The sequence below is a fragment of the Rattus norvegicus genome, chromosome 8 (assembly GCF_036323735.1).
Source record: "Rattus norvegicus strain BN/NHsdMcwi chromosome 8, GRCr8, whole genome shotgun sequence".
NCBI classification, from domain to species: Eukaryota; Metazoa; Chordata; class Mammalia; order Rodentia; family Muridae; genus Rattus; species Rattus norvegicus.
This window is the reverse complement of record NC_086026.1, coordinates 104688857-104710226: the sequence shown is the minus strand read 5'-3', so window position 1 is coordinate 104710226 and position 21370 is coordinate 104688857. Positions and strand designations below refer to the sequence as shown.

The following is a 21370-nucleotide window of genomic DNA, read 5'->3' as shown; positions in this document are numbered from 1 at the left end:
TACCATCTTTCTGGCCAGCTCCCCAGGCTCCCAAAAGCTAAGTTGACTGCCTCCTAGGTTCTGCCTTTCTGAAAGGGAAAGTCACCCAGAGGCTTAAGTCTCCTCCTCTTCCACGACTGGACTAATCAGGAATGCAGGAAAATAATCACCAAGCTGCACCGAATGCTGGCTCTGACCTGTCCCTCCAGGGAACTCATCAGTTGTTGTGGGCCAGTTTGCAGGGCCCGGGGTCTCTGCAATGCTTAATACCTCCCCTTGCACCCCACTTTCTCTTGTTAGCTTCTTGTTCTGCATACCAAAGGAGAAATTTTGATATACAAACAAACAAACAAACAAACAAACAAACAAACAAACGCAGGCACATATCAGTAGATCTAGAGTAATGTTTGAAAGCATGTGGGGCTTTTGCCTCCCTCCCCCATCTTTGTTTTTTAACAGACTGTGAAGACTCTTGGGCCTCTAATTTATGCTGAACACATTTCAGTTCTGAACAGCTCTGATCGACTTACTTTCCTGAGCATTTATCTTTAGCCGCACAAAGGGAGTTGTAACACATCCTTTCCCCAGCTGGGGTACATTTTCAGGATTTTGTCTTTTGTTCCCTTAAATGACAGAATTAAAATGACAGAGAGCAGAGTAAAGGCAGCCTGCAGCAGAGGCTGTACCTCCTCTGTTGGCTGCGTTGACATTTGGCCATTCTAGATCAACAATTAGCTTTATGTGTTTCCCCACGCCTATTGTTTCTGTAAAAGATCTTCTGAGCGACAAGAAGCATGTGTCACTCTTCAATCGAGAGAACTTGGCAATGGAGGGTAATATATTTGCCCAAGGGCATGCAGGTAAGAAGCAGAAGTTTGGCCAGCAAAAACCCTCTTCAAGGTTTGGCTACTTAGCATGGTCTGATCTTTTATTTATTTCTCTTCTTTGTATCCATCATGTTTTGTTGTCATTGTCCCCCTTTGTGACTCCTTTTTTTTTTTTTATCCTCACAAACATCAGAGACTCAGGCATTTTTGGAGCCACCCTTGGGAGCCTTTCATTTACAGGCTCACCATCCTCAGGTACAAAAGTCCCAGTGAGTGGGATATCCACTCCCTCAGACCTTTGCAGACGTCTTCTCCAGGTGTCAGCAGCCGGAAGATGAATTAGAAATTCAAGCCAATGCCCTGAGAGTCCCAGCATCTTCTGTGTAGCTGTGCACATCTTGGCTGCATGCTCAAAAGAAAATTCTTGGACTTAGGCCTCAACCCTGGAGGTTTGTGTTTAATTAGTTGAGGGTAAGGCTGAGGCACAGTTGTTGTAAAATTCTCCTTGGATGACTTTTAATGGGTGATTAGAATAAAAAACTGATTTTCCTGCCTTTTTTTTTGTCAGTTTGGTACGAAACCACTTGACCCTGAAAAGCTGGTTTTGCAGACATGGCCAAACCTGTCAGAACTGTCTTGTCATGTAAGCCACATTTATTACACTCTGCAGATGCTGAAGAAAAGATGGCTTAGCCTTGGGAATTAGAGACAGAAGACACAACTCCTCAGTGTAGGGGCTGGGATGCACACGGCAAAAGGAATTGCAAGAAGTAAAAGGAATCACACAGGCGTCAATGAAGCAATGGGACGGGCATAATTTGAGGGGAGCAAGCCTCTGATGTGGGGGAGATTAACCCTCTTGAACCTGAAAGAAGTCTTTAAAATGAGGCTTCCGATAAAAGAGACCAGTAGCTGTAATTTGTATAGTCTCTCCAGAAGCCTTTGATAAAGTTAATGCATAGTAAAAGAGCCCAGTAGTCATGTTGGGGTGACAGAACACGAGGGGCCATGAACTTACAAGGAGGAGTGGCATCTTGCACCAGGAACTACTGGTCATTTTTACTTTGTCAGCCTCTACTTTTGTCAAAGCCTCACACAGTGGCTTGGTAATGAACTTTGGGGTTTACAATTTTTTTCTGTTATTTTTATCCAATTGCTGAACACTGTCTGAGAAATAAATGTCTCAGTCAAAAGGGTTGTCTGCTGCCCTGACTTCCTTCTACCCTTCTGTCTCAGCTTATATCCGTCTCTTCACCTCACTTGTCTGGCAGTGGGGTCAAGTGGCTATAGCCTCAGATAATCTACTTGAGATAATGTAATGTCCTGTGCAGAGTCATAAAGAAAATGAACCATGGACACGCTAGGCGCTGTTCTGCAGGCAGGTAAGATGTGGTCCTCTACCTAAAGACAAGCAGACCAGACAACTTCTGCAAACTGCATTGCTGCCTAGACCTTCTATGGCTCCTCCCATACTTCCAGGACTTGTTAGCTTAGCTTACGGGACCTCCTGAGATTTCTTCTCTAGTTTGTTCTAATGAGTGCAGTGGCTTCCTTTTGGAGAATTACCTGCCACCAGCTTCCAGAACCTGAATTAAGGTGGACGCTGCCACTCACTGGCCTCCCAATGCTATATGTATATTTAGCTCCAAGGGTTAGGTATGCTTCCCTGAACATGGCCAGTTAGCACAGCATAGCATAACATGGCATAGGATAGCCTAGCCTAGCCTAGCCTAGCATGTGATTATAGTGTATTTCACATATTCCTTAGTCTCACTGAATTGTATAGAGTTGGTCACTGTGCCCAGTGTGGTACCATGAAATCTAGTACAGGGGTTTGGTTGAATTATAGAGGAAGAAGCTCTCTTCTGCTGAGCTTGCTAAGACCGGAAGCTGCCTTCAAGGTGTCACTTCTTGAGAAAGGGCAACAGAACAGAAGAAAGCAAAGCAAAGAGATGCATCTATCTATCAGACATGAGGACTGGACTTTCCTGTGATGCTAATCAACAAGCCTACATTCTGCTTGCCCCTTAAGCTGGGAAAAGCTGTATCTTTGGCACCGACGTCTTTTCAGGAAAGGTCTCTAATAGGTGCCTTCGTGCATACTGCAGTATGCCAATCCACGGCAGACAAGCTGTCCCATCTCCTTAGGGAAGGGGTCTCTGGCAGCAGTGTGTGGCAAGTCCATATGAAGGGTGATGCTGTGCCAAGATGCTGGTGGGTGAGGGCCAGGAGGGTTGAGGCTCATTTGTGAACAGTGGTTTTCTAGAGACAATAGCTTGCATCTACACATAACTCTCCAGAGTGATTTGGGGGGTTAGAGAAGGAGATGGTTGGGAATGAGTATCTTCTATATGTTTGGTATTGTTTCCTAAGCTCAATGGGTGCTACCTGTCTTACAAAAACATTTAGTATATTATTATATGTGTCTTTTAGGCCAGAAAGGACTATCAGTAGCAATCAATCAAATACTGTGCTCCAACACTTCTGTAATTCCACTCTAGCCATTATGCTCATAACTTGTAAGTAGATCATAATCAATATTTTATAGATAATGAAATAAAGGCCCAGAAAAGTTATGTAAATTTATCATGACCACCCAGATAAATGACTGCTAGGATGGTGACTTCACCAGAGTGGGCCTCAGCCAAACAGATAGTGACTTGCTGAATAAAACACAGACAGGATGATCACTTAAGTTCTGAGGAGTATGTGTTTATACTGCATTGTACATATTTGTAACTGGACATTTAACAGTGGTGGCTAACATTTCTATTGCCAGCTACTCAGGAAGACCTAGAGAGACCTTGTTTGGATGTCAAGCTTGACATTATAAGACTTAGTTTGGATGTCAAGCTTGACATTAACAGATCCTAATTTCTAGGCTTTTTACAGGGGCTGGGGGGAAATAACTGGACTACTGGAGGCCTGTGTCTGCATGCCTGGCACGAGAAGGGGAGCGTCCAGAGAAGAACTATCACACTCCGAACTTCCCACGTCAGACCTTGGCATAGTGACCACCTTAGACCACTGTTCGGGTTACTTGCTTAATAAGATTTAAAGTAATTATCTGTTCTAGGCTTTATAAAGACAACCAAAAAAAAAAAAGAGGGGGGATAATTAGGTATACAGAGTAAACTATAACACCCACCCATTCAATATATTACAAAATAAAGATATAAAACTGCTAAGCATATCTTCAATTACTAGTTCATAAAATGTAGACCTGGCCAGAATCAGGGTACTCATTGTAGTCTATCAGTATTTTCTTATTTTGCAGTAGTTCTGGCCATTGCCTGGGCTAGTTGTTGGTCCATGCTATGTCTGGTGGCAACCTGTGCCTCATACTGAATCAGGCTAGCTCATTTCAGACAAGTCTGCTTCCTGCATTAGAGGTGCTGCCCATGTTGGAGTCCCTGCTCTGTAGTGAAGCCAATTGGAATCAGTCTTCTGAGTGTCCAGTCACTCCGTCATTCTCGTTTCGATCCCACAGTGCGGACACTTGAGGTAAGCAGAATAATACCTCTCAGAGATGTTCACGTCCTAGTCCCTGGAACTTGCCAGGGTCCTCTTCAATGCTCAGCGTGTTCCATAGGCCTGAATAGGGATGGGAAAGAGGGAATACCCTAGACTATCCAGGTAGACCCATTGCGATCCAAGATTCTTAAAACAAGTGGGAACTAGGTAAATAAGAATTGGAAACAGGGCCCACACCCGCGGATCCCGGCCCGCAGCAGCTCTCTGCCCCCAGACCCTGTGAGAGAGAGACCCAACCGCCTGGTCAGGTGGGCACTCCTGAGGCTGCAGAGCGGAAGAGACCACCAACACTGCTCACCCCTGCCCACATCCCTGGCCCAAGAGGAAACTGTATAAGGCCTCTGGGCTCCCGTGGGGGAGGGCCCAGGAGCGGCAGGACCCCTGTGCCTGAGACACCACCAGAACCAGAAGGAAACAGACCGGATAAACAGTTCTCTGCACCCAAATCCCGTGGGAGGGAGAGCTGAACCTTCAGAGAGGCAGACAAGCCTGGGAAACCAGAAGAGACTGCTCTCTGCACACACATCTCGGACGCCAGAGGAAAAAGCCAAAGACCATCTGGAACCCTGGTGCACTGAAGCTCCCGGAAACGGTGGCACAGGTCTTCCTGGTTGCTGCCGCTGCAGAGAGCCCGTGGGCAGCACCCCACGAGCGAACTTGAGCCCCGGGACCACAGGTAAGACCAACTTTTCTGCTGCAAGAAAGCTGCCTGGTGAACTCAAGACACAGGCCCACAGGAACAGCTGAAGACCTGTAGAGAGGAAAAACCACACGCCGGAAAGCAGAACACTCTGTCCCCATAACTGACTGAAAGAGAGGAAAACAGGTCTACAGCACTCCTGACACACAGGCTTATAGGACAGTCTAGCCACTGTCAGAAATAGCAGAACAAAGTAACACTAGAGATAATCTGATGGCGAGAGGCAAGCGCAGGAACCCAAGCAACAGAAACCAAGACTACATGGCACCATCGGAGCCCAATTCTCCCATCAAAACAAACATGGAATATCCAAACACACCAGAAAAGCAAGATCTAGTTCCAAAATCATTTTTGATCATGATGCTGGAGGACTTCAAGAAAGACGTGAAGAACTCCCTTAGAGAACAAGTAGAAGCCTACAGAGAGGAATCGCAAAAATGCCTGAAAGAATCGCAAAAATCCCTGAAAGAATTCCAGGAAAACATAAATAAACAAGTAGAAGCCCATAGAGAGGAGACACAAAAATCCCTGAAAGAATTCCAGGAAAACATAAATAAACAAGTAGAAGCCCATAGAGAGGAGACACAAAAATCCCTGAAAGAATTCCAGAAAAACACAATCAAACAGTTGAAGGAATTAAAAATGGAAATAGAAGCAATCAAGAAAGAACACATGGAAACAACCCTGGATATAGAAAACCAAAAGAAGAGACAAGGAGCTGTAGATACAAGCTTCACCAACAGAATACAAGAGATGGAAGAGAGAATCTCAGGAGCAGAAGATTCCATAGAAATCATTGACTCAACTGTCAAAGATAATGTAAAGCGGAAAAAGCTACTGGTCCAAAACATACAGGAAATCCAGGACTCAATGAGAAGATCAAACCTAAGGATAATAGGTATAGAAGAGAGTGAAGACTCCCAGCTCAAAGGACCAGTAAATATCTTCAACAAAATCATAGAAGAAAACTTCCCTAACCTAAAAAAAGAGATACCCATAGGCATACAAGAAGCCTACAGAACTCCAAATAGATTGGACCAGAAAAGAAACACCTCCCGTCACATAATTGTCAAAACAACAAACGCACAAAATAAAGAAAGAATATTAAAAGCAGTAAGGGAAAAAGGTCAAATAACATATAAAGGGAGACCTATCAGAATCACACCAGACTTCTCGCCAGAAACAATGAAGGCCAGAAGATCCTGGACTGATGTTATACAGACCCTAAGAGAACACAAATGCCAGCCCAGGTTACTGTATCCAGCAAAACTCTCAATTAACATTGATGGAGAAACCAAGATATTCCATGACAAAACCAAATTTACACAATATCTTTCCACAAATCCAGCACTACAAAGGATAATAAAGGGTAGAGCCCAACATAAGGAGGCAAGCTATACCCTAGAAGAAGCAAGAAACTAATCGTCTTGGCAACAAAACAAAGAGAATGAAAGCACACAAACATAACCTCACATCCAAATATGAATATAACGGGAAGCAATAATCACTATTTCTTAATATCTCTCAATATCAATGGCCTCAACTCCCCAATAAAAAGACATAGATTAACAAACTGGATACACAACGAGGACCCTGCATTCTGCTGCCTACAGGAAACACACCTCAGAGACAAAGACAGACACTACCTCAGAGTGAAAGGCTGGAAAACAACTTTCCAAGCAAATGGTCAGAAGAAGCAAGCTGGAGTAGCCATTCTAATATCAAATAAAATCAATTTCCAACTAAAAGTCATCAAAAAAGATAAGGAAGGACACTTCATATTCATCAAAGGAAAAATCCACCAAGATGAACTCTCAATCCTAAATATCTATGCCCCAAATACAAGGACACCTACATACGTAAAAGAAACCTTACTAAAGCTCAAAGCACACATTGCACTTCACACAATAATAGTGGGAGATTTCAACACACCACTCTCATCAATGGACAGATCATGGAAACAGAAATTAAACAGTGATGTCGACAGACTAAGAGAAGTCATGAGCCAAATGGACTTAACGGATATTTATAGAACATTCTATCCTAAAGCAAAAGGATATACCTTCTTCTCAGCTCCTCATGGTACTTTCTCCAAAATTGACCATATAATTGGTCAAAAAACGGGCCTCAACAGGTACAGAAAGTTAGAAATAATCCCATGCATGCTATCAGACCACCACGGCCTAAAACTGGTCTTCAATAACAATAAGGGAAGAATGTCCACATATACGTGGAAATTGAACAATGCTCTACTCAATGATAACCTGGTCAAGGAAGAAATAAAGAAATAAATTAAAAACGTTTTAGAATTTAATGAAAATGAAGATACAACATACTCAAACTTATGGGACACAATGAAAGCTGTGCTAAGAGGAAAACTCATAGCGCAGAGTGCCTGCAGAAAGAAACAGGAAAGAGCATATGTCAGCAGCTTGACAGCACACCTAAAAGCTCTAGAACAAAAAGAAGCAAATACACCCAGGAGGAGTAGAAGGCAGGAAATAATCAAACTCAGAGCTGAAATCAACCAAGTAGAAACAAAAAGGACCATAGAAAGAATCAACAGAACCAAAAGTTGGTTCTTTGAGAAAATCAACAAGATAGATAAACCCTTAGCCAGACTAACGAGAGGACACAGAGAGTGCGTCCAAATTAACAAAATCAGAAATGAAAAGGGAGACATAACTACAGATTCAGAGGAAATTCAAAAAATCATCAGATCTTAGTATAAAAACCTATATTCAACAAAACTTGAAAATCTTCAGGAAATAGACAATTTCCTAGACAGATACCAGGTACTGAAGTTAAATCAGGAACAGATAAACCAGTTAAACAACCCCATAACTCCTAAGGAAATAGAAGCAGTCATTAAAGGTCTCCCAACCAAAAAGAGCCCAGGTCCAGACGGGTTTAGTGCAGAATTCTATCAAACCTTCATAGAAGACCTCATACCAATATTATCCAAACTATTCCACAAAATTGAAACAGATGGAGCACTACCGAATTCCTTCTACGAAGCCACAATTACTCTTATACCTAAACCACACAAAGACACAACAAAGAAAGAGAACTTCAGACCAATTTCCCTTATGAATATCGATGCAAAAATACTCAATAAAATTCTGGCAAACCGAATTTAAGAGCACATCAAAACAATCATCCACCATGATCAAGTAGGCTTCATCCCAGGCATGCAGGGATGGTTTAATATACGGAAAACCATCAACGTGATCCATTATATAAACAAACTGAAAGAACAGAACCACATGATCATTTCCTTAGATGCTGAGAAAGCATTTGACAAAATTCAACACCCCTTCATGATAAAAGTCCTGGAAAGAATAGGAATTCAAGGCCCATACCTAAACATAGTAAAAGCCATATACAGCAAACCAGTTGCTAACATTAACCTAAATGGAGAGAAACTTGAAGCAATCCCACTAAAATCAGGGACTAGACAAGGCTGCCCACTCTCTCCCTACTTATTCAATATAGTTCTTGAAGTTCTAGCCAGAGCAATCAGACAACAAAAGGAGATCAAGGGGATACAGATCGGAAAAGAAGAGGTCAAAATATCACTATTTGCAGATGACATGATAGTATATTTAAGTGATCCCAAAAGTTCCACCAGAGAACTACTAAAGCTGATAAACAACTTCAGCAAAGTGGCTGGGTATAAAATTAACTCAAATAAATCAGTTGCCTTCCTCTATACAAAAGAGAAACAAGCCGAGAAAGAAATTAGGGAAACGACACCCTTCATAATAGACCCAAATAATATAAAGTACCTCGGTGTGACTTTAACCAAACAAGTAAAAGATCTGTACAATAAGAACTTCAAGACACTGAGGAAAGAAATTGAAGAAGACCTCAGAAGATGGAAAGATCTCCCATGCTCATGGATTGGCAGGATTAATTTAGTAAAAATGGCCATTTTACCAAAAGCAATCTACAGATTCAATGCAATCCCCATCAAAATACCAATCCAATTCTTCAAAGAGTTAGACAGAACAATTTGCAAATTCATCTGGAATAACAAAAAACCCAGGATAGCTAAAGCTATCCTCAACAATAAAAGGACTTCAGGGGGAATCACTATCCCTGAACTCAAGCAGTATTACAGAGCAATAGTGATCAAAACTGCATGGTATTGGTACAGAGACAGACAGATAGACCAATGGAATAGAATTGAAGACCCAGAAATGAACCCACACACCTATGGTCACTTGATTTTTGACAAAGGAGCCAAAACCATCCAATGGAAAAAAGATAGCATTTTCAGCAAATGGTGCTGGTTCAACTGGAGGGCAACATGTAGAAGAATGCAGATCGATCCATGCTTATCACCCTGTACAAAGCTTAAGTCCAAGTGGATCAAGGACCTCCACATCAAACCAGAGACACTCAAACTAATAGAAGAAAAACTAGGGAAGCATCTGGAACACACGGGCACTGGAAAAAATTTCCTGAACAAAACACCAATGGCTTATGCTCTAAGATCAAGAATCGACAAATGGGATCTCATAAAACTGCAAAGCTTCTGTAAGGCAAAGGACACTGTGGTTAGGACAAAACGGCAACCAACAGATTGGGAAAAGATCTTTACCAATCCTACAACAGATAGAGGCCTTATATCCAAAATATACAAAGAACTCAAGAAGTTAGACCGCAGGGAAACAAATAACCCTATTAAAAAATGGGGTTCAGAGCTAAACAAAGAATTCACAGCTGAGGAATGCCGAATGGCTGAGAAACACCTAAAGAAATGTTCAACATCTTTAGTCATAAGGGAAATGTAAATCAAAACAACCCTGAGATTTCACCTCACACCAGTGAGAATGGCTAAGATCAAAAACTCAGGTGACAGCAGATGCTGGCGAGGATGTGGAGAAAGAGGAACACTCCTCCATTGTTGGTGGGATTGCAGACTGGTAAAACCATTCTGGAAATCAGTCTGGAGGTTCCTCAGAAAATTGGACATTGAACTGCCTGAGGATCCAGCTATACCTCTCTTGGGCATATACCCAAAAGATTCCTCAACATATAAAAGAGACACGTGCTCCACTATGTTCATCGCAGCCTTATTTATAATAGCCAGAAAATGGAAAGAACCCAGATGCCCTTCAACAGAGGAATGGATACAGAAAATGTGGTATATCTACACAATGGAATATTACTCAGCTATCAAAAACAACGAGTTTATGAAATTCTAGGCAAATGGTTGGAACTGGAAAATATCATCCTGAGTGAACTAACCCAATCACAGAAAGACATACATGGTATGCACTCATTGATAAGTGGCTATTAGCCCAAATGCTTGAATTACCCTAGATCCCTAGAACAAAGGAAACTCAAGACGGATGATCAAAATGTGAATGCTTCACTCCTTCTTTAAATGAGGAAAAAGAATACCCTTGGCTGGGAAGGGAGAGGCAACGATTAAAACAGAGACTGAAGGAACACCCATTCAGAGCCTGCCCCACAGGTGGCCCATACATATACAGCCACCCAATTAGACAAGATGGATGAAGCAAAGAAGTGCAGACCGACAGGAGCCGGATGTAGATCGCTCCTGAGAGACACAGCCAGAATACAGCAAATACAGAGGCGAATGCCAGCAGCAAACCACTGAACTGAGAATAGGTCCCCCGTTGAAGGAATCAGAGAAAGAACTGGAAGAGCTTGAAGGGGCTTGAGACCCCAAAAGTACAACAATGCCAAGCAACCAGAGCTTCCAGGGACTAAGCCACTACCTAAATACTATAATGGACTGACCCTGGACTCTGACCCCATAGGTAGCAATGAATATCCTAGTAAGAGCACCAGTGGAAGGGGAAGCCCTGGGTCCTGCTAAGACTGAACCCCCAGTGAAATAGACTATGGGGGGAGGGCGGCAATGGGGGGAGGGTTGGGAGGGGGACACCCATAAGGAAGGGGAGGGGGGAGGGCGATGTTTGCCCGGAAACCGGGAAAGGGAATTACACTTGAAATGTATATAAGAAATACTCAAGTTAATAAAAAAAAAGTAATAATAAAAAAATAATAAGCCATTAGATTTATTATTAACAAGTGCCATAGTAATATCGATATTAGATATTCTCTCAATAATCCCCCTTTGAAGTACAATAAATGTCTCTTTTTCAAATATAAATTGAATAAAATTATAAAAATTATAATAGTAAAAAAAAAAAGAATTGGAAACAGGAATGGAAACAAGAGGTTGAGTGCTCCAAGGAAGACTCACCAGCAGCAACAGATCCTGGCATCTTCTAGAAGCAGAAAGAGCCAAGAGATAGGAGATGCATTCAAATCCCTCGATGGGAACAGCTTTGCCTACACCTGAGCTCTGGATCAGCTCTGCCTAAGCTCTGGCCAGTGCGACTGGTTTTGGACTTCTGACGTCTAGTTCTCTGAGGTAATAAATTATGAGTTTGAAGCAATTAAAAGAGATGAAACTATTTGCAATATGAGTGAGAAACTAAGGTGCACTCCAGCTCAAGGCTTGGGGTGCGGCAACTCCTTTTGTTACAGTGACTTCTTTCTGCCACGAAGTACTTTGCTCATGTGCTTGGAAGGGTCTGCAGTGACTTTCTCTGTGCTATGTGGATGGACTTCATGAATACTGAGGTTAGAAGGCGGAAGAACTACTATTGGTCTGGGGGAACAATAAAAGACCCTGACCTTTCCTTACAATGCCTTTTTCCCTACCTCTGTCACAGAAGTATATGCCCAACCACCACAAGTAATGTTTAAGTCTGTCCACTTGTACATTCGTTGTGATGGTAGAAGTTTTCCTTAATTGATAGACTAAAAGTTAAACACTTACTTCAGACTTTTATGTTGACACATGAAGCTGGAAGGTTAGCTAATGGGTTCCAGAGAGCCTTGGGTGTGGTGAATTCACTAGGGACCTGGCCTCAGCCGGATGGGTGGGTGACATGACTTATGTGTTATTAGAATCAATTAAAGTCGCAAGAGTCTGACGATTAACTGGGTTCATCAGGCACATGCAGTGCTGGTGGCTGATACTTATTGTTCTTTGGGAATGCCCCTCCCTTTCTCTATCAGGGAAAGAAAAACTATCATCAGAAGGTTGCTTTGTAGCTATGACATCATCTTGAGGTGAAGGAACAGCATATCAGAGAATCTTATAGGTACTTAGTTAAGAATAGCTATTTCCCAATGATGGCTCTTGTTAGTTTATTTATATTTATTTCTTTATAGTTTCTCTCTCTCTCTCTCTCTCTCTCTCTCTCTCTCTCTCTCTCCCTCTCTGTGTGTGTTCACATGCGTGTGTGTGTGTGTGTGGGGGGAGAGGTCAGAGGTCAACCTGATGTCATTCTTCAGGCACTAGGCACCATTTATCTTGGCTTTTCAGACAGAGCTTCTCATTGGCCTGAGCTTCACTGACTAGGGTAGGCCAGCTGGCTAATGAGCCCCACTTGGGCTACAGAGATGTGATTTCCCTCCTCTCATTAAAACATGAATTTCAGGATCAGACTCATGTCCTCAGGTTGGCATGACAAACATTTTATTGAATGAACTAGCCCCCTCACCCCCCTCCACCACTACTCCTATTTCTTTTCCTCCTTTTCCTTCTCCTTCTTTTTAAAGCAAGGAAATGTTTACAGATCACTAGGTGGGATTTATGGGAGTTGGGGCTGCTTTGGGTGCTTCAGAGCTGGGAGCTGAGGTCACAGCAGCTGATTTTATCCTCCTCACCTACAGTGGCCTCAAGGCGAAAAACATGTCAGTCTTGCCCAATGGAAGGCTAGGTTACCTTGCTGTTACCTGCCCTGAGGACTCTCCTTTCGGGGCTGTCTGCGTTGGGACAGTGTTGCCACTCCCAGCTCTGTGGACTTCTCTCTTTGTGCTCCATGCCAACACTTCTGCCTTGTTTCTAGAATCTGCTCTCAAACTGGGTACAATGAAATTGATTAGGATTTATTTATCTCAATTGCAATCACAGTTGAGTTTTGTTTCCTAGAAATTGCACTCTGGTCCCCTTGATTGGAGTTTTGAGTGTTCCCAGTCCCTTCGGTCACACATCTGCCATCTTTGGGTTTATTTTCGGATGGCTGAATTCACACACATTGATGGCTTTACTGTTGTTATCAGATGTGCTTCTGGAAGGTTCTGTATGCCACAGTCATAGCCATGCTTTCTCCATGTGAGGGGGCAATCTTATCTCTAAGCAGGAGTGCCTGACGTCCTCACAGGACACGCACAATATCAACACAATAGAGGGACAGGCAAAATATGCTTCCACTGTTCTCCCCCCTCAATCCTGAAAGGAGAAGGTATATTGAGTAGAAATTGGGCCAGAAGTGTCAGAAGAATATAGAGGTAGGAGTCTCAGTTTATGAAGAATGCAAATCCCTATCCCTTTGTGATAATTTAGGTGCACAAAACAAAGTTTGGACACCGTGCTCCCCACCTCCCACCATGGGCTTATATGTTTGAATGGTGCCCAGTGAGTGAAACTGTTTGAGAAGAATTAGGAGGTGTGGCTTTGCTGGAGGAGATGTATCATGGGAAGTGGTCTTAGAAGGTCCAAGAGCCCAGGCCAGGGCCACTGTCTTTTCTTTCCTTTTGCTTGTTGCCTTCGGATCAGGATGTGAAGCTCTTGGCTACTGCTCCAGTGCCATGCCTGTCTGCTTTTTGACATAATGGTCATGGACTGGCCCTCTCAAACTCTAAGGAAGATGCTTTCTTTTATAAAAGTTGTCCTGGTCCTGGTGTTTCTTCACAGCCCTACAACAGTAACTAAGACACTCAGGGACAATGCCACAGGTGATGCTATTCAGCCCAGCATCTCTTGTCTTCCTGGGACTGTGGTAACTCTGCTTGGCTTGGCTTAGTCCTCATATTTCTTCCTCAATTTTAACCAATTGTCCCTTCAGCTGGTTAGTGGTGATTTTTCCCCCCTGTGATTATACTGAGTGGAAAACCATGTAGGAATAGTAGTCTTGCCCTATCCTTCAGGGACTGATGCATTATAGCTTCTGGTATTTTTCTCCTGCTTACTGGTTTTTCTCATCTGGTTCAGACTTATATATCAGTGTGCACACGTCACCTTATCACAAGCCACATGGCCAAAATGTTACCCTGCCTCTCACAGCATCCATGTTCATTCCGAGGCCCTCAGGCCTGGCCTGTTCCCCACTGAGGGGTCTCTGCAATCTTACTCATCTGTGCTCTCTGCTTTCAGCACTTGAACTTGACCTGCTGTGCTGCCCTTGAGGAGATCAATTCAGAGTGGGAGACGCATAGATGGGCTAATTGCATAGGAGGGAGGGAAGTGTACCCCTTAGAGCAAGGTTTCTTGAGGTTAGGGCTACTGTCATCAATGCTTGTGAAGTTCTGTCTGGAGAGAACAAGCTAGTAACAGCCCCATTTCCACATGTCCAGTGGGTGTCAGAGGGAGGAGCTGTCACTGTAACGGTGTGATAGCTAGAGGTCATTTCCACCGAGTGCCAAATTGAGTCGGGAGTCTTTTCTCTTTTTAATGTGGACAGGTCACTGTTTTTACAGCTGTACTTTTTCATTATTCTTAGAACTCACTTGGCTTGTTGGCACGACTTGGTGTTGCAGACTGAAAATGATTAGGAGTATTGCCCCTTCAGACCGATTGTCTTGTGTATTTTATCCCAGGTTATCTGTCAGCGGGACTCAGTATAACCTGATTTGTGGTAGGCAAGGGAATGGGCTGGATTTACTTGTCACTTTTTGGCCTATTTCTCAAAATGTGAGCTACGCAGGCATTTGGTATCCTGATGCCCCACGGCTTTCATGGAGAAAATATTCAATGCTGGGTTTCCGTTGTTTTTTTTTGTAGCTCAAACAGAAAATCATAATAATTGAGTACTATTTAGTCCTGAGACAATCTGTAGTCGAAGATCTATTCTAGGGCACCCATCTCTGGTTCAGTGATGGAGTGTGGGGTACAGTTGAGCTTCTTTATATATCTCTGCATCTTCTCATTAATATCCCCTTTGAAGTTCAAAGGCTTAACTCATAATTATAAGTCTTCAGTAATGAGTAGATGGGTCAGGGAGCTCTGGCTATCTGGGTAGAAAATGAACCTGAATTATTGGTCATTTTTTTCAGTCTCTACATCCACCAGCTCAGATATGGGTTAGTGAGACTGTGGAAATCTGGATATGTCAACAAAGCAGGCAATGGTAAATGGCTGTTTGCTATTTGGCTATATATGTAAGTTTCTTCTAATTCTGTCATAATATTTAGATGTGGCTTTCAAGTATGCCCATTAATAAACCATGTATTTCTCTCTCTCTCTCTCTCTCAGAAGAGAAAAAAAATTGTCTTAGAAAACTGCCACTTCCAGAGTCGAGAGTGGTAGGCAATTTGTTTTTTAAAATGTCCCGATGCCTTATCCTCAACATTGGAAGTATGGCATTTCAGCTTTTGGAGAGCGAGTCAAGCTGTTCAGGAACTGAACACATTGCTGTGATATGTGACTCGAGGAACGGAGTTGGAACGATGGGTTATGAAGATGGCTGCTGCTGGCAGTTAGTGTCAGGGAGAAAAAAAAAATCCTCTCACTAAAGACAAATCCTAGTGAGCCCCACTATGCCTTGTACTTAGAGCAGTTTAGAAGTGAACGTACAGTGTTCACTGTGCGTGTTCCACATTGCATGCTAAAAATCTAAAACAAACGCGTAAATACAACAACAAGGAGTATGGTATTTTTTAATGGGAAACATTAGTGTTAGATCAAGATCATACTTAAAATGTTACTTGCCATGGAAGGGAAATTCCAGGTCTATAAAGCCCAACATGGAGTGGGGAGGTGTGTACCATATCCCACCCCTAGACAAGGAGGATGATTGACAATTGACAGTGGCTGGGAGAGGGAGCGTTGGTTTCCTTTGAGTATATGTAGCCCTTGAGGTTGACCATAGGCCAGTGTCCAAGGATAGAGGGCAGAACAAATAGGACTTGATGGATAGTAATTAAAGAAAAGAACACAAAATTGGGTGGGTAGGGAAATGGGGATAGAGCTGGGAGAAACTGGAAGAGAGGTGAGTAAGATCAAAGCACAATGTATGAACTAATTTAGAAAGAAAGGAGGGAAGAAAAGAGGAATTAATTCATTCCAGGTCTAGTTAGCTGGTCCCATTGGAGGATGGAAAGGGAGCAGGAGAAGACACTGGCTCAGTAGGACTCCGTCTAGTCCCGCTAGAGAGAGACCCTCGCTGTTCATGTAGTTGAGCTTTTAAAATTGCTATGCAGCAGTATTGGACCAATAGTCTTTATTATTTGCCTAGAGTTTATTTCCACAAAGTGCCAGAGTGATTCCTTTACAAGTCAGATTTGTCATTTGCTGATGGCCCTTGTGATCGGCTGCCATCAGTTCTTATTTCATTGAAATGGAACCAGTCTTTACAACAGCCTACTGGAACTGCCCCTCTCCTGACTTCTCCCCTCTGACCATGCATTCTATAGTTCTCCTTGCTTACCTTGCTTGCCTTGTTTCCCTGGTGTTCTTGAAGGTTCCAGACTAGCATGGATGGCTCTCGTACGGACATGTCTTCTTCTTTATCCTTGTCAAGTCTTTACTCAAATGTCATTTTCTCATAGAGGTATACCCTTTATGTAAAGTCCCAACTTCCAAGTCACTGCTCAGCCCCATGGGGCTGTGTGGCTTGGTAATATATCACACAACATACATCTGTCTCTTGTTCTAATGTAAAGCTTACACAGGTAAGGATGTTGCATGCCATACTATGGGCCCTCATTAGATATCCACTGAATGGCGTGTCCTGATGACCATCTTGATCTCTCTCTACTATATTAATGTGAGGGTAGATACACTTATTTCCCTAGCTAAGCCACCCTAGCAGGATTTTGTCAGTCCAACCCTAACACTCCTTCCCTTGTCTGCTTTATCAGGCATTTTCAAAATGTAAAATCTTTGCTGTGGCAAGGATTTCACAAACAAGAAGATAGCTTTCAGCTTCATTCTATCTCTTCCTTCAGCTAAGAGCTGTTTTGCATTCTGTACACATTGATGGTGCTGTCAGTCTTAGCTGCCTTTCCTGTTGCTGTGGTGAAAAACCCCAACAAAAGCAGTTTGAGAGAGAAAGGGTTTATTCTAGCTCGGTCCTCAAGGGCGAAGTCCATCATCTTGGGGGTTGGGGGGCATTCTGTGGTCAGGAGCTTGAGGTATCTGGTCCTAGTACATCTAATAACAGTGAGCTGAGAGTGAGGATGCTGTGTTCAGCCTTCTTTCTCCTACTTCATGGAGTCCAGGAGCCCAAGCCAGGCAACGATGCCAACCCAGATGGTGGTGCCACCACAACCCATGTTAGAGTGGGGTAAGGTCTTCTCAATTCAATTAACTTGACCTTTCTGTTTTGAAATTTTCAATTTCATGTCCACCACTTGCAAGCCTCCTAAAGGGTGAGTCCCGCAGAAGTGAGGGGTGATCTGATAAGGGGGTTTCAGAATCTTCTCCTGTGGATTGCTCTGTGAGTGTGTCAGCTCTGTGGATTCCCATGGGCATGCCCAGATACTGTCTCCAAGAGGATTCCAGATTTAATCAAGTTGACAACCAAGCTTAACTAGAATATTGTCCCACTGAAAAGTAAAATATTAACAACAAACATGTGTGATCAGAAAGGACTTTCACCTTGAAAATTATGTCATAGGGTTTGCTCTACTCTTCTTCCCATTGTCTTGCCCCGTCCTCACCTCTTCTAGGTTTTGAGATAGCGTCTTGGTACGTAACTTAAGTCAATGTCAAACTCATGATCTTTCTGCCCCCATCTCTCAGAGCTGAGTTCAGTGATACACGCTACCATCCCTGATGATTTCCTCCTCTTCAATTAAACTGGTTTAGGAAATACTTTGACAAAACTGTCACTTGACCCATCTTTAGGCTGCCAGGTGTATAGTTTGAATGACATGTTTGAGGCTTAGGAGTCTATATTCATTAAGGGTTAACTTTATGGATTTTTGTATTAGAAGATATGTTTTACTTGTCCTGGAAACATTCGAGGATCTTATTAGGATTCCTTTTTTGTTTTGAAAATTTCAGTTTCATGTCCACCACTTGCAAGCCTCCTACAGGGTGAGCCCCGCAGAAGCAAGGGGTGAACCGATCAGGGCGTTTCAGAATCTTCCGTGGGTTGCTCTGTGAACGTGTCAGCTCCACAGATTCCCATGCCCAGCCTCGGAATCAGGACCCGTGCTGTTAGGGAGTTCCTGTTGCTACCCCCATGAACTCCATGTTCGATTTCTGCTGAATTCATCACTACTTCTGTGTCTGCTTTGATGTCCTGGCAAATTACAGTTGAGTGATTGATACAGCCTTCTGAATTGTGAGTATATAATACTAGCTTCCAAAATGGATATTTGTTAAGCAAACTATCGACACCCAAATAAGGTGAAATATAGGGCCAACTTTACCCAACATTAACCAGAGGGTTAGTTAGTGTGAACACGAATCTATCTTTATCATATGTGGACATATTTTAAAAATACAAGAATCTCTGTGGGAAATCTCTATCAATACACTTTAAATGGGTACTGTGGTTAAATTGGTAAAGATGATATGGTTGCTTTAGCCCTGAAGTTTCCAGACTGCCTGTAGAAAAGGAAATCCCAAGCCTGATGAACACTGCTCTGGCATCTGGCCACTGGAAGTGTCACCTGGGGACCCTCCAGGAGCAAAACCCCTCAGGTCCCATCCAGACTTCTTGCTTGACTTTAATAAGATCCTTAGAGTATCCAGATGCATATTCAAATTTAAGAAGTCCTCTTCCATACATCCCTTTGGAGTAACGTAAGTAGTTCACTTGTTTGCATTAGAAAGAGCAAAACCAGGCCTTTGAGGGAAGGCAACACATACTTAGAATGGACAATTCCTACCCAGTCAATAATCTTTCCACTTTCACATCATATGGGCTGTTCCGTGAGAGTGGGGGGCAGTTCTCACCGAGGATCTGAGAGGGGAATGAATACACTTAGAAAACGTATATCCAAGGTGGACGGAGCCCAAGTTGTACCACGTGTGGATGCAGTTTTCAGCTTTGGATCTGGTTTTAACGGAAGGAGACAGTTTGAAGCAGCATGGCGGATGACACTGTTGCTCGGTCACAGGGCCTCGGAAGGGAGCAGTTATTTTTCTTTCTTCTTTTGTTCAGGCAGCAGCTGTGGCTCCCTAAAATGATATCCCGAATGCGTTGCGTGCCAAGGCTTTTAGAAGTTGATGAGTCACAGGTTTTGTGAATTGGAGCTTTTATAGCAGGGTAGGGGTTCGGGCCTTACAGCTGAGGTTCGGAATTAGAATGGAAACTTCGGCAACATCCTCATCAACCTGTGGTGGCCTTTTATTCAGATGCTCCCTATGCCCCACCCCTGGTCACATGACCACACCTCTCCTGGCATCACTGGCTCAAGTTCTTCCCTTCTCTTTCTCTTTCTGGTTTTGAAATCTTTCATATGCTCCTCCAGTTGCTCTAGGAGGCCTCAGAGGCTTTTTCTGCAAAGAACTGACACCTCTTCCTCCTGGAAGCTCCTGTCAGCTCCTAGTTCTCAGTGTTGCTTTTACAATTGAATCGCCTGGACAGCTTTGAAAAGTATTCCTGGATTTGGGCCATGGTCTGGCTTGATTTGAAGCTCCAGGGGTGGGAAGCTCGTGTTGCTCGTTTTAGAAGTTTTCTTGGTTGGCCCGATGTGCAGGCCTAATGGTGAAAGCATGAGCTCCTTCCTGTTACAGCTCCATGTAAACCCAGTGCTTCTATGAATTACAGGAGGAACTCCGCTTTCACTTCATTCTAGCTGAGACCCTGCTAGAATCAGAAACAATTTTCTTATCTCTGTTCACCTTTTAACAATTAGTAGTTAGCTCGGCGGGCCCATACTGTTTCTGTTTCTGTTCAACCCTGGTGGAGCTCGTGTGTGACCCTGGTCAGAGGGTGCTGTAACTGCCATCCATTTCTGAATTCAGGATCAGACTGTGGGGGAAATCAGATATGTAGAAGCTAAGACAGGGAGAGGAAGGCGAAGTGGACATTGCTGGTTTCTTTGGAAACTCAGTTGTGTCACATGATGTTTTTCTGGAAGATCTCTTGTGAGAGGATGTTTTGCTGAAGCAGACCAGGGAGAGGGTATGTGATGTTTTGCTGGAGTGGATGTTTGGGAGGGCGCGTGATGTTTGTAAAGAACATAAACGGAACCCCATAAACAGTGAGAGGATGCTCTTCACTGATGGCGCAATGCTTCACTGGTCTCGCTTCTTTACTGATCTTCACCGGTCTTCTCTTCACAGAGAGAAACACATCCAAGAACTCATGGTATTCCGGCTGATTCTTGCTGCTTCTGCTGGATCGAGCTGCTGCTACTGGTTCGTGTTTGGTGTTTGCTATTGAGCTGCTGGTATCCTGACAACGAAGAATGGAATCACCCCCAAAGAATGGCTTCTAAACAGGCCCACAACATTCTTTTCCTATAAACCTTCTTTGTCTCCTACCTCTGGTTGGTGGGATGGAAGGGAGGTCGAAGCCTTCAAGAACCCTAAGTAGACTTTGAAAAACCTAAGCCTATAGCAAGGCTTGTAGAATCTTTATCACTAAGCAAAGGATTACTGTAAGCAGTGCTTAGAGGCTATGGAGTTCTTTTTGTGCATCCAGGAGCTTTGCATTGTGACTACCCCATCACAAGTCAGCCTTAAAGCCAGGGACAATAGAGGATGCTCACTCTTCCACAGCTTCTGTGGATCAGCAATCCTCTCTGGCTCAGGAGTTTCTGTAAGGCTCTAGTCAAATGTCACCTGGGACTGACATCATTGCAAGGAGTATCCCTTCTGAGCCGGCTCACTCAGACTGCTGATGGGCTGTCCTGGAAGACGGCAAGCAGCCAAATTTCCACGCCACATAAACTTCTCCTTGGGACTATCTTTATGTGACAAGTGATTTCCCATAGTGTTAAGAGCCAAGACCACCTGGAAGAAACTGAAATGCTTTGTGATTATGAGTTATTATCTCCACGATCTCCTGTTGGCGCTGCAGGTTAATTTAGGAAGATATGACCCAAGAACTTAATTTTTGCTTTTGATGGGAGCTGTCCGTTAAATACTTGTGTTTGAGGACTCCACAAGATGGGCACTCAGTAATGGCTAGCTGACCCAATAACTGCCCAGAGGTGATCAGGAGGTCTCAAGAGGGCCAATCACTGCATTCCTCGGATTTTACTAGTGTAATTTGGAAAAGCAACTTGAGGGTTTAAGAGTTACAGGCCATAAGCACGATCAAAACACATGCATGTTGATGGGCATCTTTGCCATGCATTGGGCCTACTGAGA

The 21370-nt window shown here is 43.4% G+C and overlaps 1 long non-coding RNA gene across 7 annotated transcripts in view; it reads left to right on the top strand.

Annotated features, from left to right (window-relative positions):
- LOC102553663 (uncharacterized) overlaps nt 1–20665 on the top strand; it is a 55109-nt gene extending 34444 nt beyond the window's left edge. For all 7 annotated transcript variants that reach the window (XR_010054453.1, XR_010054452.1, XR_005488384.2 and 4 more), the window contains one exon: nt 20339–20665. This is a non-coding gene — a long non-coding RNA (uncharacterized LOC102553663). The remainder of the gene's footprint in view (nt 1–20338) is intronic.
- Nucleotides 20666–21370: the final 705 nt, after the last annotated feature.